Raw genomic sequence first — 16,263 nt, forward strand, 5'->3', positions numbered from 1 at the left:
TCCCCAAATATAAAATTATCACTAGCATGCATTTGGGTGAAGATCATAGGATACCCAAACCACACATTTCACTCACAACAAACAAAAATATGCTCAAGGGTTTCTTCCTTCACCAGTAGACAAAAAAGGCAAACAATATCAACATTCATCCTCTCGTGCAAATTGTTGATTGGACAAACAACTGCAAGCATGGTTACACTAAAGGAGGAAGAGGTCTTTTGATTTCCATCCTTAATTAATATGTTCAGAGCGACCATAATCTATATTTGACCTACTAACTTGGGATTTGTCAAACTTTTAGACCCTAATACAATGTATGATATATAAAATTGAATGGATTAATATTGAAATGATATTAAGGGATAAAAAGTATATCACGAACATGTAAAAATAAAATGATCGATCAATTCATTTCCTTTCTTGTGTATCAAACATTAAACTACATCTTTAGTTGAAATTCTCTTTATACAAATTTTATGGTTTTTCTGTGTATAACAATGGTAAATGACAACCTAGATATTGGATATGGAGGAGTCAAGGCACTTCTACAAGTTTAAATTAAGAATTTAGGTTGTCTAGGATTTAGGATCTTTTCTAAAGTTGATGAGTCTTCCAGTTCCCACACTCCATGGGGCTTAATTAAAGAGTCTCATAAACTTGGCAACGATTTTCCAAAACCAAAAAGAATTGGGATCCAATTGTTTGCAAAATTCCCCAAAGTGACTCCATTTCATGATGTTAGAGATTGGGGATGGTCTTGAAAACAAACACAAGTAAGCAATCACAAGAAACACCGAAGTTACGTGGTTCAGCCAAACTTGGCCTACGTCCACGGGAGAGAGAAAGTTTCATTATATCAATAGGAAATACAATGAAGGAGGAGTAACACACTCAAACTCAACTCTCAGCTCAACCTATTTGCCTCTCAATCACCATTTACAACACACAACTCACTTGCTTACACCACCGCTTACACTTGTGCCTATATATTTCTCTACAACACAAAACCCATTTTATAGGGGAAAAGAATAGACATTGGGATAGTCTAGCATGTGTAACATTTATTAATCAAAGAGCATGTGTAACATTTATTGAGCCAAGATTTGCAAACTACAAATCCTTGATTATAGAGATACAATATTCTCATTTATTGCAACAACATGTGTGGCCCAATGAATCACCCCCTCCAAATATGTGGGGGCAACAAAGTGTCGGCTACTCTGGTGCTACAACACTGTTTCCTCGCCTTATTCTCTAGGAGATCACATCCCCTTGCGAGAGTGCCTGCACCCCCCCTAATGGGGTGCTCGTGCAGTGATCATCTTCTGGATAATTTCAGTGGATCTTAGAGGCCCACTGAATTTAAGCACAACTCCCATTTCTCTGTACTCATTGTCTTTGTTAATATGTCTATCAGGTTTTTGCTACCAAGGATCTTCTTAACTGCTAATACCCCTTCATTTAGAAGAGTTATGATGAAGTGATAGCGGAGTCCGATATGCTTGGTCTTTGAGTGAAATGCTGAATTTTTCGCCAAATGTATGACACTCTGACTATCACTATGCAAAACACTCTTCGTCTACTTAAAACCCAACTCTATCAACAAACTATATAACTAAATCATCTCTTTTCTGGCTTCTGTCATAGCTACATACTTCGCCTCTGTAGTGGATAGTGCAACGATCTTTTGTATCTGTGATACCCAATTAAGGGCAGTAGCACTTATTGTGAAGACATATCCTGTAAGAACCCGAACCATGATCTATGGACTTGTTATGCAAAGAGGGGTGAAAATGGAATTTGCACAGAATTCGTCAATGAGACCATAATTCTTCGACGAAGGTTGAAGGCTTCTTATTGACGAAATTCAAAAGCTCATCGATGAGTGAATGTCGAGAGGTCCATGAAAATTTGGAATATCTGGCTCGTCGACGAGGCTACCGATTCATCGACGAGGCTAGTGAAGAATTCGTCGACGAGGACACCAATTCGTTGACGAATCCACCTGGGTCAAAGGTGCCATAAATGAGATTTTGGGTTGCTTTGGGACTAAGCTTCCCTAAAAACACACTCTCTCTCTCTCTCTCTCTTTAGAACTCTCCCTGCGCGCTCTCTCTCTCTCTTTAGTTTTCTTTGTTGATCGTTGCCTAGTTTGTAAATCTAACGATACTGTGAGAATCAGGAAAGGATTCTCTATGTTTTTAGCAGATCGGAATCTCGTTTCGAAGGATTTTGGGTTTTAGGCTAAAATCGAGGTAAGGCTCGATTTTTGTTTCTAATTCAGTATATGTGTAGTAGTACGGTTTGTAAGCATGTACTGTACTGTGGTTTGTAGGTTTTGGAGTCTTGATTCGTAATTTTGGGTATCGTAGAGTTCGTAGTTGGATTTCGGGTTAAGGTAAGGGGATTCTGTTTATATCAGTTTATTTTCAAAATCAAGATCGGTAAGTTTGTAGGCTATGATCGTATGTATGTTTTGGTTACTTCTTTGGGGAAATTTATCAGGCAAAAATACGAAATTTTCGGGTTATAGTTTTCAAGAAAATTGGGAATTTCAGGTATCATCTCTACTTGGTTTGGAAAACTGTTGGTTATGCTAAAACTGTATTATTGAGGTGACCGTAATCCATATTTTTATAAACTGTATACTTGAATTTGTAAACGATATAATTTTTCGTATACCAAATAAGTGTGGTATGTATGGTTGTATGTATTTGTTCCAAGGATTTGTAAAACAACTATGTGGTAGCTAATTACCGTACGTTGAAATGTATAGAAATGTGAGTTCCAAAATGATTTCAGAGATTTGTAAAACAGTCATGTATCGGTTAACTACCATGGGCGAGAGTGGCCGGCTCTATATCTGGGGTGTGAAATATCGCAAGTATGTTCCGGCTGGTCACCGAAGGGTGTGTTCTACACCGTATGTAGCAATGTAATCACTATTGAGCCTGATTCGTCGCATTATAGTTGCGTATGTAGCAATGTAATCAATGTGAGACTAGGTGACCTTGTGTAGTTGCGAATGTAGTAATGTAATCACTATTGGGCCTGAGTCGTCGCATTGTAGTTGCGTATGTAGCAATATAATCGATGTGAGACTAGGTGACCTTGTGTAGTTGCGTATGGAGCTATATAATCACTGTGGGCCTCGGTCGTCGCAGCATAGTTGCGTATGTAGCAGTGTAATCACTATGAGACGAGGTGACCTTGTGTAGTTGCGAACTAGTGTGACGACACTGACTGTATGTTTTGGGTATCGTATGTACTGGAATGGTTTTTGTGAAAATACTGGAACTGTATGTATATATATGAAACTGTATGAAAATGTTTCGAACTGTATCGTATTTTGTAGTGTTATGAAGTATGTAAAATAACACTCGTATGCCACACACTGATATAACCTGCTTTCTTCTTTACTGAGAGGTGTCTCACCCCAAATGTACATAAAATATTTTTCAGGTCCTTCAGGTAGCTGTAATTAGCATCCTAGCATCTTGGAGCAAGGGTGTCGTAGCTAGTGCTAGTACCTATTAGGTACAAGTTTTGGTATCCAGGCTATCGGGATGGTTTTGTAGACACCTAGGGTATGTTTTGTATTATGGGAATGTATATCCTAGCTTATATAGGCTTTGGTATGATACTGGTTATGTATAAAAGACTGTATTTCGCTGCGTATTTTGGATAAGTTTGGATGTTTGTGTGTATGCATGTGGGCATCCGTTCACCCCACGGGGTCAGACCTTCTATTTGTATTGTATCATGTACGCTTAAATTGATACAGAGACAGGTTAGGTTACTTTATTTACACCTAGGACCCACTCGCGGGTTTGGGGCGTGACATATCCAGTAGTGCTTCTTTAGTGTTCTATCTCGCCAGCAAAGTCTACACCCACATATCCCTACAATGTCATATCATTTTTGCCAAAACATAAACATTTGTTAATTGTACCTCAGAGATATCTTAATACCCATTTGATCTCTTCCCAATGGATTTTCCTTGGATTCGACATCAATATGCTAACAGTTCCTATTGCATAACTGAGATATGGTCTCGTGCAAACCATGGCATACATAAAAATTCCTACAGCTAAAGTGTATGAGATATTGTCAATTTCTTTTTTTCTCTTCCTCTGACTCTAGAGGCCGAGTCTTTGATAATTAGAAATGGCCGGCCAATGGTGTGTTAACTGCCTTAGCATCATTCATGTTGAACCTTCTAAGAATCCGCCTAATGTACTCACCATTAGACAACTTTAGGGTTCCCTCCTTTTTGTCTCTAGTGATTCCCATTCCAAGAATTTGCTATACTAAACCCAAGTCTTTCATCTCAAATTTAGTGGAAAACTACTTTTTCAATTTTATGATGTCGTCTATATTTGGTCTTGCAACTAACATGTCACCAACATAAGGAAAAAGAACTATGTAACTTCATTTATACCTCTTGAAATAGCAGTAATGATCAGCGTTGCACTTGCGATAGTCATTCTTTTGCATAAAGCCATCAAATTTCTTTTACCACTACCTTGGAGCCTATTTCAAACCATATAGACTCTTATTCAACCTGCAAATAAATTTTTCTTTGATTTTCTTTGCAAAACCTTTAGGTTGGTGCATGTATATCTTCTCCTCTAGATCACCATGGAGGAAAGCAGTTTTTACATCTAACTGCTCAAGGTATAGATTCTCTACTGTGACAATGCTCAAAACCGACCGAATGGTCGTGTGATTCACAACCAGTGAGAATATTTCTAAGTAGTCAATGTCTTCTATATGTTGGAAGCCTCTGACAACGAGTCTTGCTTTGTATCTTCTATAACCATCATGCTTTTATTTTATGCAGTACACCCACTTGTTCTAAAAAGATTTTCTCCTTTGGGTAACCTAGCTAGCTCCCAAGTCCTATTATCAGTGAGGGATTTCATCTCATACTTCATGGCAAGTTCCCACTTGTTAGCCTCATCCAATTGACATATTTCATCATAGCACTCTAGGTCACCTGCATCAGTTAGTAACAAGTAATTCAAATATCTTCTATTTGGTATATGAGGTAGGAAAGACATCCTTAATACCAGAGTTTGAGTCGAAGTTAGGATCTGTGGTGCTTCTGTGCACCCCTCTATGATAGATTCCTCTGTCTGGGAATTATCAATTTCCTATTGTGCCATATTTCTAACATTGGTATCATCCAACTCTACAATATTATCGGGATCATTTTGTGCGGGATTATTTGATGATGTCACGTCTTTGTACATAACCTTTTCATTGAATACAACATCTCGACTTCTAATTATTTTCTTGTTTTGATCATTCTAGATACAGTAACCAAACTTATCTTCACTATATCCAATGAGTGTGCATTTTTGAGATTTTGGATCAAGCTTGCCCTTAGCTTGATCACTAATATGCGTATAAGCAGTACAACCGAGAACTTTTAAATGTGAAAGTTTTACCTTTTTTTGCCTCATACCTCCTTTGGTAAGTTGAACTGCAATGGTACTGATAGACTTTGGCTGATTAGATAAGTACTTGTGCTAAACACTTCTGCCTAAAACTATTTTGGTAAACCTGTCACGCCCCGAACCCGATGAGTCTCGAGGTGCGACTTTCAATAAACATGCTATAATTGATGTGATAAATATAAAGCAACGAAAGTAATTTGAAAATATCGAATATTTTATATAAGAGTACTTAACAACTGTATATACATGATATCTCCAATATTTACATTTTGTGAAATATACAAACATCTTTAACTAGTACTATACAAATATTAATTTTAAACTGCATTCTCTAATCCCGTCTAGATGCTTGCTATGCCTGATTCCCAGCATGTCTTGTATAACTATCTGTAATGTGGAATAATAATTAGGGAGAGATGACGCTTAGTGAGTAAGAAAGATTATTACCAGTGTATGGCTAAGATAAGCTTTATAGTGTAAAAATTCATCTAATAACTAATATTTAATATCATAACCATTAAAAACTGCATTTGAACAACTGTACATCATTTATAAATTATTTTCATCCAAATAACCGCATGCATATATCTATATATTTGTACTTCCCTTTATACTTTTCCTGCACATTTTCATTTAGCCCTACTAAACGGCGCTCTGTTCACATATATAATTATGTATCATCGTGTAGGCCCTTTAAATATGACCATATATATATGCATACTTTTCATTATATATATGCATACTTTTCATTCAAATCATCATTTAGGCCTATCATATGGCTCTGATCATATAAATATATAAATATGTATAAAGAAACTCCTTTTGGCTTATGTGTGACATGTTTACCCCCAGGACTGGGTTATGCGGACTAGACTTAACTAGTTGGCCAACCAAACTAAATCATCATTATTGAGTATAATTTTCCCTATCAAGTCATAGTCTGACGCAGGTGTTCACTCAGAAGAAATCAATTGTCATATAAAACGACTCTGTAAATAGTGTAGGTGCATTCATGATCATTTGTAACTATAACCAGTGGTATTGAGCATCATAACTGCTGAGTCATTAGGGTTCTGAAAACATATCATTACAATTTATGCAATCGAAATAGTAATAATACAAAAATTCCATAATTTCTCAATATAAACCAAGTAATAATTATAATATTATAAAAATTTCATCCTTGCTAATTTATTTAATTTAAACTAAAATAACCACATACCACAATATTTGTGTGCCAATAATTATTTATTGTTCATAAAATTTTATAACGCTGTAAATTATCTGAATGGATTAAAATACTTCCTTTAAAACAATAAACATGTAAATATAAATGTGTATATATACATAGACTTGAAATATAAATAGGTATCTATATAAACTATAAGTATGAATAGGTATATATTCATATACATACATACATACGTATACATGTATATATATATACATATATACATGTATACGTATATAAATATGTGTAAAAAATATAAATAGGTATATATACATATATATATATATATATGGACTAAAAGTACACACACACACACACACACACACACACACACACACATATATATATATATATATAATTAAAACTACGTACTTCTCATACTTATAATTTAAATGAGATATATTTAAATAAAAACAAATATAATCCAATCGTTGTACTTTAATTTAAATCAAGTATTTTTGAATTAAAACAAATATAATCCAATTCTCGTACGTTAATTTAAATCAGTTATATTTGAATTAAAATGGATATAATTCAATCCCAATACTTTAGTTTAAATCAAGTATTTTTTAATTAAAATGCATATAATCCAATCCCTCTACGTTAATTTAAATAAGTTATATTTGAATTAAAATGGATATAATACAATCTTCGCACATTAATTTAAAGCAGGTATATTTGAATAAAAAATGACTGACATAATTCAGCCCACTTACTCTGATCTATTCTTCTAATACGGTTTAAGATGAATTCCTAAAGTGAGTTTGGAAAGAGTGGAAGAGTGAGGATTTTAAGTATATAAAAATTTTCCGCCTACCACTAAATCTTTTTTCTCACTTTTCCTTCAATTCCTTCTTTGAAATTTTTTATGAAAAATGAATTAAGAGTTATCCTATTTATAAGGAATTAGAGGAAGGGTATTTTCATAATTTCATAATTTTCTTAATAATTAAGAAATTAAATAAAATAAAAAAGATAAAGGGGAGAGAGAGAGAGAGAGAGAGAGAGAGAGAGAGAGAGAGAGAGAGAGAGAGAGAGAGATACGGATAAGAGGGGATATATATATATTATGCCATTTATTCAATTATTTAATTAATTAAATAATTATTTACTTATTTATTTTTAGGATTATTACATTCTCTCCTCCTTATAAAAATTTCGTCCTCAAAATTTACTAACTTTACATTTAATAGAAATTTATGGAATTTATTTAAATGGGTACTTGATTTAGTGTTAAGCCTCGTTGAAAAGGTGTTGGTACTTTTGACGTATTTCTTCTTCTAATTCCCATGAGACTTCCTCAATAGTGTGGTTACGTTAGAGTACATTTACCAATAAAATCTTTTTGGTACGTAATTCCTAATCCTTTCTATTTAGAATATGGACTGACACTTCTTCATAAGATAGTGTATCGTTAACTTCTAATGATTCATAACTTATCATATGAGAAGGGTCTAGAACGTACTTCTTCAACATTGAAATGTGGATTATCTCATGAATTCTAGATAATGTTGGAGGTAAGGCTACTCTATAAGCGACTAGACCAATCCTCTCCAGTATCTCGAACGACCCAATATACCTGGGGCTTAGCTTACCCTTCTTTCCAAACCTCGTGATCTCTTTCATCGGAGCAACCTTCAGAAATATATTGTCTCCTACTTCAAACTCTAACTCTTGTCGATGGGTATTAGCATAACTCTTCTGTTGACTCTGAGTTATTTTAATTCTATCTTGGAGGAGTTTATTCTTCTTGGATGTTTACGGTATGATTTTTGGTCCCAAAATTTATCGTTCACCAACCTCATCCCAATATAATGAAGATCGACACCTCCGACCATATAATGCTTCATAAGGTGCCATCTCTATGCTGGACTGATAACTATCATTATAGGTAAACTCAACCAATGGTAGATATTGAATCGAACTTCCTTTGAAATCCAATACATACACCTACAACATATCCTCCAATATTTGAATTGTCCTCTCCGATTGTCCATCAGTTTGAGCATTAAATGCTATGCTAAAGGAAAGTTGAGATCCCAAGGCTTTTTGCAAACTTTTCCAGAATTGGGATGTGAGTCGTGGATCGTAATCTGATATGATGGACACTAGTATGCCGTGTAGTCTAACTATCTCATAAACATACAACTCTGCAAGTTTATCATGGAGTAGTTAACTTTGATTGGAATAAAGTGGTCATTTTTTGTTAAACGATCAACAACTACCCAAATGACGTTTTGTCCATGGAATGTTGGTGGTAATCCTATTACAAAATCCATAGAGATGTGCTCCCGTTTCCACTTAGGAATTTGGAGTGGTTGTAGTGGCCCTGCTAGTCTCTAGTGTTCAACCTTCACTTATTAACACGTAAGGCATTGCTCTACGAATTGTGTAATTTCTCTTTCCATGTTGTTTCGACCAGATAGATTCTCGCAAGTCCCGATACATCTTGGTGCTTCTTGGATGCACCGTATAGAGAGAGCGATGTGCTTCTTCTAGAATTGTTATTTTAACCTCTCCATCATTGGGTACGCATAATCTAGTTTGGAATCTTAAAACTCCATCATATGAGAGCTTAAAATCTTCCTTTAGTACACTCTGTACCTTACCCATAATCTTTACTAACTCTGCATCTTTCATCTGTACAGGCTTAATTTTTTCCAATAAGGTTAGTTGGATTACCAGACTAGCAATAAGAGCCTGATGATTTCCCTCCACTATTTCCACACTGAGTCTTTCCAGATCCATTATGATTTGATGATGTTAGGTCACCATTTTTGAGACTGATGCATTCAATAACTTCCAACTTGACGCATCTACTACCACGCTGGCTTTTCCCAGGTGGTAGTTGGTGGTACAATCATAGTCTTTGATCAGTTCTAACCATCTCCTTTGCCTCATGTTCAATTCTTTTTGCATGAAGAATTACTTGAGACTTTTATGGTCTGTAAAAATCTTCCATCTTTCACCATATAGATAATGTTTCCAGATCTTTAATGGGAATACCATAGCTGCCAGTTCCGAATCGTGCATAGGATAATTCTTCTCGTACTCCTTATATTGTTGAGAAGCATATACAATAACCTTTTCATGTTGCATTAGTACACACTCGAGCCCTTTCCGAGAGGTATCATTATAAATTACAAAACCACCTCTTTCTGAAGGAATTGTTAGCACCGACACGGTGATGAGCCGTTGCTTTAATTCCTGAAAGTTTTGCTCATATTCATCGGTCCACTTGTACTTAACATTATTTCTTGTTAACATCGTCAGTGGAATCGATATTTTGGAAGACTCTTCTACAAATCGGTGATAATATCTGGCATGACCTAAGAAACTCCTAATCTCATGAATCTTCTTCGGTATCACCTAACCTACTATTGCCTCTATCTTACTTGAGTCCACAGAATTTCCCTCCCTGGATACCACGTGTCCGAAGAATGCAACTCTGTCTAGCTAGAACTCACATTTCTTAAGTTTGGCATAGAGTTTATTTTCTTTTTGAACTTGGAGTACTGGCCTTAAATGGTTCTCATGTTCCTCTGGACTCTTTTAATAAATCAAGATATCATCAATAAAGACCACAACAAACTGATCTAAATATTCATGAAAGACTCTGTTCATTAGGTCCATAAATGTAGTAGGGGCATTAGTCAACTCAAATGGCATGACTAAGAAGTAATGTCCATATCTAGTTCTAAATGTGGTCTTTGGAACATCCTCGGTGTTGATTTTCAATTGATGGTACCCTGATCGAAGATCGATCTTTGAAAAGACTTGTATTCCTTAGAGTTGATCAAACAAGTCATTTATGCATGGTAGTGGGTACTTGTAATTTATCATTTTTTTTATTTCCCAATAATTAGTACACATTCTCATCGACCCGTCTTTCTTTTCAACAAACTGTACCGATGCTCCCTGTTGACTCTATGCGTCCAATCCTATTTTGATAATGACCAATCACTTGGTATTTGATCTGTGCATTGAGATTGTGAATAGGAACTATATTAAGCATGCATGGAAGGATAACAAGTCATGGAAGCCATGAAGAGTAAAGCATACACAACTTGGAAAATCCATGGAACTCAAAGAGTACAAGAATGAAGATGTAAGCAAGAAGTTTAAGAGCGTCATGGGAATGTGTACTTAGAACTTATGTATTTACATTTTCATATGATTTAATTTGAGGCTCAAATCATATACCCTAGAATGACCTTAGGACTCATACATCTTAAGAACATCATTAGGGGACATTCATGGACTTAGAAATATTTTTAAAACCCCGAAAAATATTTTTACAAAGAACCAAGAAAGAGAGCAAAGCAGAATTTTAAACTAGAAAGAACAAATTCAGGAAATGACCACTTCGGTAGCCTAAACTCAACCTCAGTCGCCTGAAGAATTTCTTCAGAAACCTGAAGATTAAGTTCAGTCACCTGCAGAATTAATGGTGAAACACATAACCTGGCCGAGACACTTTGATAGAATGAAGTCAACTTCAGTCGCCTGAACTCGTCACTTTAGGTGCCTGATCCATTTTTGAAGTTTTAAGGAACTTCAGTCGCTTAGGCTTTTAACCTCAGTTGCTTGAACTTGCGGGAAAACTTAAAAATCTAATTTTTATTAAGACAACTCGCGAGATATTTTTTGATCCAATGGTTGAGATCTATTCTAAGGGCAAGATACCTATATATTGAACATCTAAACCCTAGTACGTAAGCTAAGATTAACGAGAAGAGAAGAGAACATTTTATTGAAAGAGAATGGAGAAACTTAAGCTTATTGTTATATGATTGCTTGCACTCCAACCTATATTCATCAAGCTTGGGCAAATCAACTCAGGAAAACAAAGGGATTTCATATGCACATCTTGATCTCTATTTGGTATTGAGGTTCGGTAAATCATACTACTTGTTAAGAGTTATTCTCATAGATTTTTGTCATCTAAACTGATGTGCTGATTGACATCCATTTTTTAAAAGAGTTTGGTATTGCAAAATCCATTTTTGAATATGTGTTAAGAGGTTCATCATGAGTGTGCATGTACTAAATCATTTTTTATAAGATTACCATGTGAGAAAAGCCTTTGTTATTGGTTAAATAGTTTGATTCAAGTGAGTTTTCATTCAAGACTTTATATTTTTAATATTACAAAATCTACTTGATTGAAAAGTCTAAAAGTTTTATATATATATATACATATAGAGAGTGGTTTTGACAAGGTCTTTACTTGAGAAAGTTGTTCTTTTGCCATTGATTAAATAGTTATCATTCAAGTGTGTCCTTAGTTAAAGACTTGATATTTTGAATATTTCAAAACCAGTTGATTAAATTTCCTTAGAAGCTCATAACTATATATATACTCTATTGAGAGATATTTTGTTTGGGAAACCTTATACTCAGTGTTTTGATCTTTGGAATACATATCGTATATATATATTTGCATATTACAAAGATCAGGTTGTGATTGAATATTTGAAAGAAAGCTTTTTGATTTAGATCTTTACACTATTTAAGACAAACCTTTGACAAGATCATATTTGATATTTGAGCATCTTGTCTTCGAAGCTATTACTCATACAAACATTTTTGGAAGATTTGATGAAAGAGAAATTTACTGAAGCATATATCATTCATTCAACGATTGTATTGTTACATACATTCTAAGCTTCAAGTTTGATCATATGATTATGTGCTAGGAATTTCCATTGTACTCACTAGCTTTGTTAGAAGCAACATTGAGTGTTTTGCAGATTATATTGTAATCACGGTTCGGATTGTGAACTGAGTTTGAGGAGAGAGTTGTGTCTCTTGTAAGCAGTGGATTAGGAGGAAGTTGTACCTCTTATAAGCAGCGAATTGTAAGGGAAGTTCCGTCCCAATTTAAGGAGCAAGGATTATAGTGGAATCCTTGAGTGGGTTGCTTAAGGCAAGGACGTAGGTTGGGTTGGCTGAACCTCGTAAAATCGCGTTTGCATTCTCTCTTCCTTTATCTCTTTACTTTCCACACTATATTTCATTACTTACATTGCATGTATGTTTGTTGGATAACCTCACACGAACTTGGTAAGTAATTGGTTAAATTTAGACATTGGGACTAAGTGGTGAATAATTTTCAAAGAATTTTTTAAAATACCCAATTCACCCCCCTCTTGGGATAACATCTAAATCAACACTCCCCATGGTGAAATACTATGTCTAATGAAACCCTTATCTAACAACTCGTGTAATGCTCCTTCAGTTATTTCAATTCACCTGGAGCTATTCTATACGAAGCTTTAGATATTGGTGTTGTTCCTGAAAGTAAGTAGATAGCGAATTCAGTTTTGCGTCGGGGGGCAACCCAGGTAAGTCCTCATGAAAGACATCTGAGAATTCCTTTATTATTAGGATATCCTCAAGCTTTAGTTCCTCCTTTGGTGCTTCACTCACACATGCTAGGTACCCTTAACATCCATCAAAGAGTAGCCTCTTTGCCAGAATGGCTAACAATATTAGCGGTGAGGAGCGCACACATGATCCAACAAATTTATACCCCAGCTCTCTAGGAGGTCTAAACACTACCTCTTTCTTGTAACAATCTATACTAGCATAGCTGGAAGCAAGCCAGTCCATCCCCAGAATTACATCAAACTCATGCATATTGAATACCACTAAATTAGTAGGTAGCATTCTTTTCTAAATATAAATTGGATAACCCTTAAGTATCTTTCTATATACTACCAAGTTCCCTGTTGGTGTAACAACAAATAATTTAGCATTTAATGGTTGGGTCCCCACCCCGCACATTTTAACACTCCATAGATATAAAGGAATGTGCTACTCTAGAATCAAATAATACCATGGCTTTCTTTGAGAATATGGAAATATTACTTGTTATTGATGAGTCCCTAAAATGAATGATTTTAGGCCTTCATTTACCTTTGTTTATCCTTGTTTTATTATTTAATTACTCATTGTTATCATTGTTCAGAGTTTTGCAAGGTTTGTTCGTATTTTTAGGAAAAACAAGTTAAAACCGAGGAATTAGGCATACGAGAAGCTAAAGGAGAATTTGGGGACACGCAAAGCTCAAATAAGATGCTCAGCCAAACTCTTGAAGATCCAGATCATCGAAAGAAAAGAATACTTTGTTTGACCAAGGGGTGCAACTAGCAACCTAAGGGGCGATTAAGTTCTCACTAGCAAAATCCAAGGTTCAAACTAAGGAAGAATTGCTACAAGGGTCAACTAAGCCCTCAACCAAGTGACTCTCAAGGGTGACCAAGTTGAGATACTGAGGTAGCACTGAGGTCAGAAATACCGAGAGCCTCGACGATGTGCTCAACAAGAGAAGCCATGAGTTGCGACTGTGTCGAATTCATAAGATTTCCTAAAGTTTGAGATCCTGCAAGCCTTAACCATCAACTCAACTAACAAGACTCCATGGCGCGACTGAGTCGACAAAGCTGAAGATTCAAATCTTTGCTTTCTCAGGAGAATCAACTAGGGCGTGCACAAGGAAGACCTAGGAGCAACTTGGTTGACAGCAATGATCTTCTACACAAGATATGCTGCAAACTTTCCTAAACTGTGAAACAAACTTTGTAAACCCTAGAGCCTATAAGTAATGGCTATGAACATAAGCTATAGGTTCCATTTTCGCCTCTCTTAGGTTAGTGAGAGAACTACGACATCATTGAGAGCAAATTTAGAGTAGAAGTAGATTAAATTTCAATTCCTATTTCGGTGTGTGCACGAAGTGTCTGACAGCCTATGACAACTAGTCGTGTTTATGAAATCTCTGTGTATATTATATGATCATTCTCTTATTCCTTTTGGCATTGGTGACAGACGTACTGAATACAGAGGATCGATATTTTACTTGCTTTCTATTTACCGTTTTCTTTTACATGCTTTCCTTTATCTCTTTTGATTTATTGCTTTGATGAATGATGAAAGGCTATAGTAAGGAATAGCACTACTACTATTTCGGTTAGGATAAGTAGTTGGCTACGGATATGCGAAGGTGCTCATGATTATTGAGACAGGGTATACTCCAGTTCCCGACCATGCTCTGGATGGTTGGTGCACCCTTGCTACCTTGTGCCCTCAAATGACCCTCTCCCACTTTGGCTTGAGATGTCTTAGGTTAGTGGTCTTATGTATTCCTAGTTGAACGTAGTTAGAGGCAAGAAGTTTAGCACTTGATTCATAATCTCAGAACTGCTTTGTAGGGGTAAAGTAATATAGTTTTTACTTGCTTTCCTATAGTTGGTTAGATTTCATCCATTGCAAAATATCATCTTTTTTATCTTTCTTTTTATACAAGGAATTAATAAACTGATTGAGAAAAGGTTTACAATTGTACGATTTAGTCCTTGTGGATCGACATGTGACTCCCCCACTTTCTACTGAACTTGGGAATAGTTAGGTTTTATAAATATTAGTTTTGGCAATTAAGGACCCAAGCCTTAGTGATCCTACCAAATTTTGGTGCCGTTGCCAGGGACTAGGGTACAGTTGTTAGCCAATTTCTCTTATAGGATATTTTTGCTTTGTCTGTACATATTTTTGATTTTATATTTTATTGGTTACATATTGAAGTTTGAATCTTTGTGTGTAAAGTGTGTATGTTTGGTCAGCGTTCCTTGGAACTTGAGAGAGTTCTCATAGATCCCAAGATTGAAAAATCTCATAGGCTTCTTAGGAAACCTATCTCTAATCCAGAGAAAGTTGAGTCGTCCGAACTAAAAGCCATGGCTGAAAATAACCCACCATTTCACGTTGAACAAATCCCAGAACACCAAGCTCCCTGCCTACCTGTGGTAGGAGAGCAACCACTTAGGCCTCTTATGGACTACTTTGTGCCTAAAGCATACACCTCACTGTCTTGAATCCGGTTACCGAATGTTCTGGTTGCACAATTCTAGATTAAGACTTCGATCATCTCAATGCTACCCACCTTTAATGGGAAATCCACTGAAAATCCTTATCAGCATTAGGATGAGTTCTTGGAGATCCGCTCCACCATCCGTATACCTAATTTTAGTGATGATGCTCTTCGCCTTAGGCATTTTCCATTCTCTCCGAAAAATAAGGCCAAATATTGGCTGATGTCCTTAGAGTTGAAATCGGTAACCAACTAGGCAACCATGCAACATGAATTCTTAAAAAGGTACTTCCCAATTAAGAACACAAACCAGCTACGAAAGGCAATCACAAGTTTCACACAGAAGGATGGGGAACTTTTCTTTGAGACCTAGGAGCGCTTCAGGGACCTACTTCGTAAATGTCCACATCTTCAGGTCTCCAAGTGACAATTAGTACAAACCTTTTACGAATGATTAGCTAAGAGAGATAGGTCCATGGTTGATTGCTTCTGCGGAGGTACTTTCCTAAAAAAGCACGAGAATGAGGCATGTGTTCTTTTTAAGAACCTAGCTGAGAATTCTCAACAACATATGGTTGTTGCTCGTAGACCCCCAACCCATCCACTTCTAAACCTAAGGGATTTTACGAGTTGGCAAAAAACCATGAACTAAACCCTACCTTGCACTCCATATCCAAAAAGTTAAATCAATACTTGTC

The 16,263-nt window shown here is 35.8% G+C and overlaps 1 non-coding gene across 1 annotated transcript; it reads right to left on the reverse strand.

Annotated features, from left to right (window-relative positions):
- Positions 1-15,876: 15,876 nt before the first annotated feature.
- Positions 15,877-15,982, reverse strand: LOC131143661 (small nucleolar RNA R71). Its single transcript, XR_009133643.1, has one exon. It is a non-coding gene; the product is annotated as a small nucleolar RNA R71 (small nucleolar RNA).
- Positions 15,983-16,263: the final 281 nt, after the last annotated feature.

Source organism: Malania oleifera, chromosome 11 (genome assembly GCF_029873635.1).
Source record: "Malania oleifera isolate guangnan ecotype guangnan chromosome 11, ASM2987363v1, whole genome shotgun sequence".
NCBI lineage: Eukaryota > Viridiplantae > Streptophyta > Magnoliopsida > Santalales > Ximeniaceae > Malania > Malania oleifera.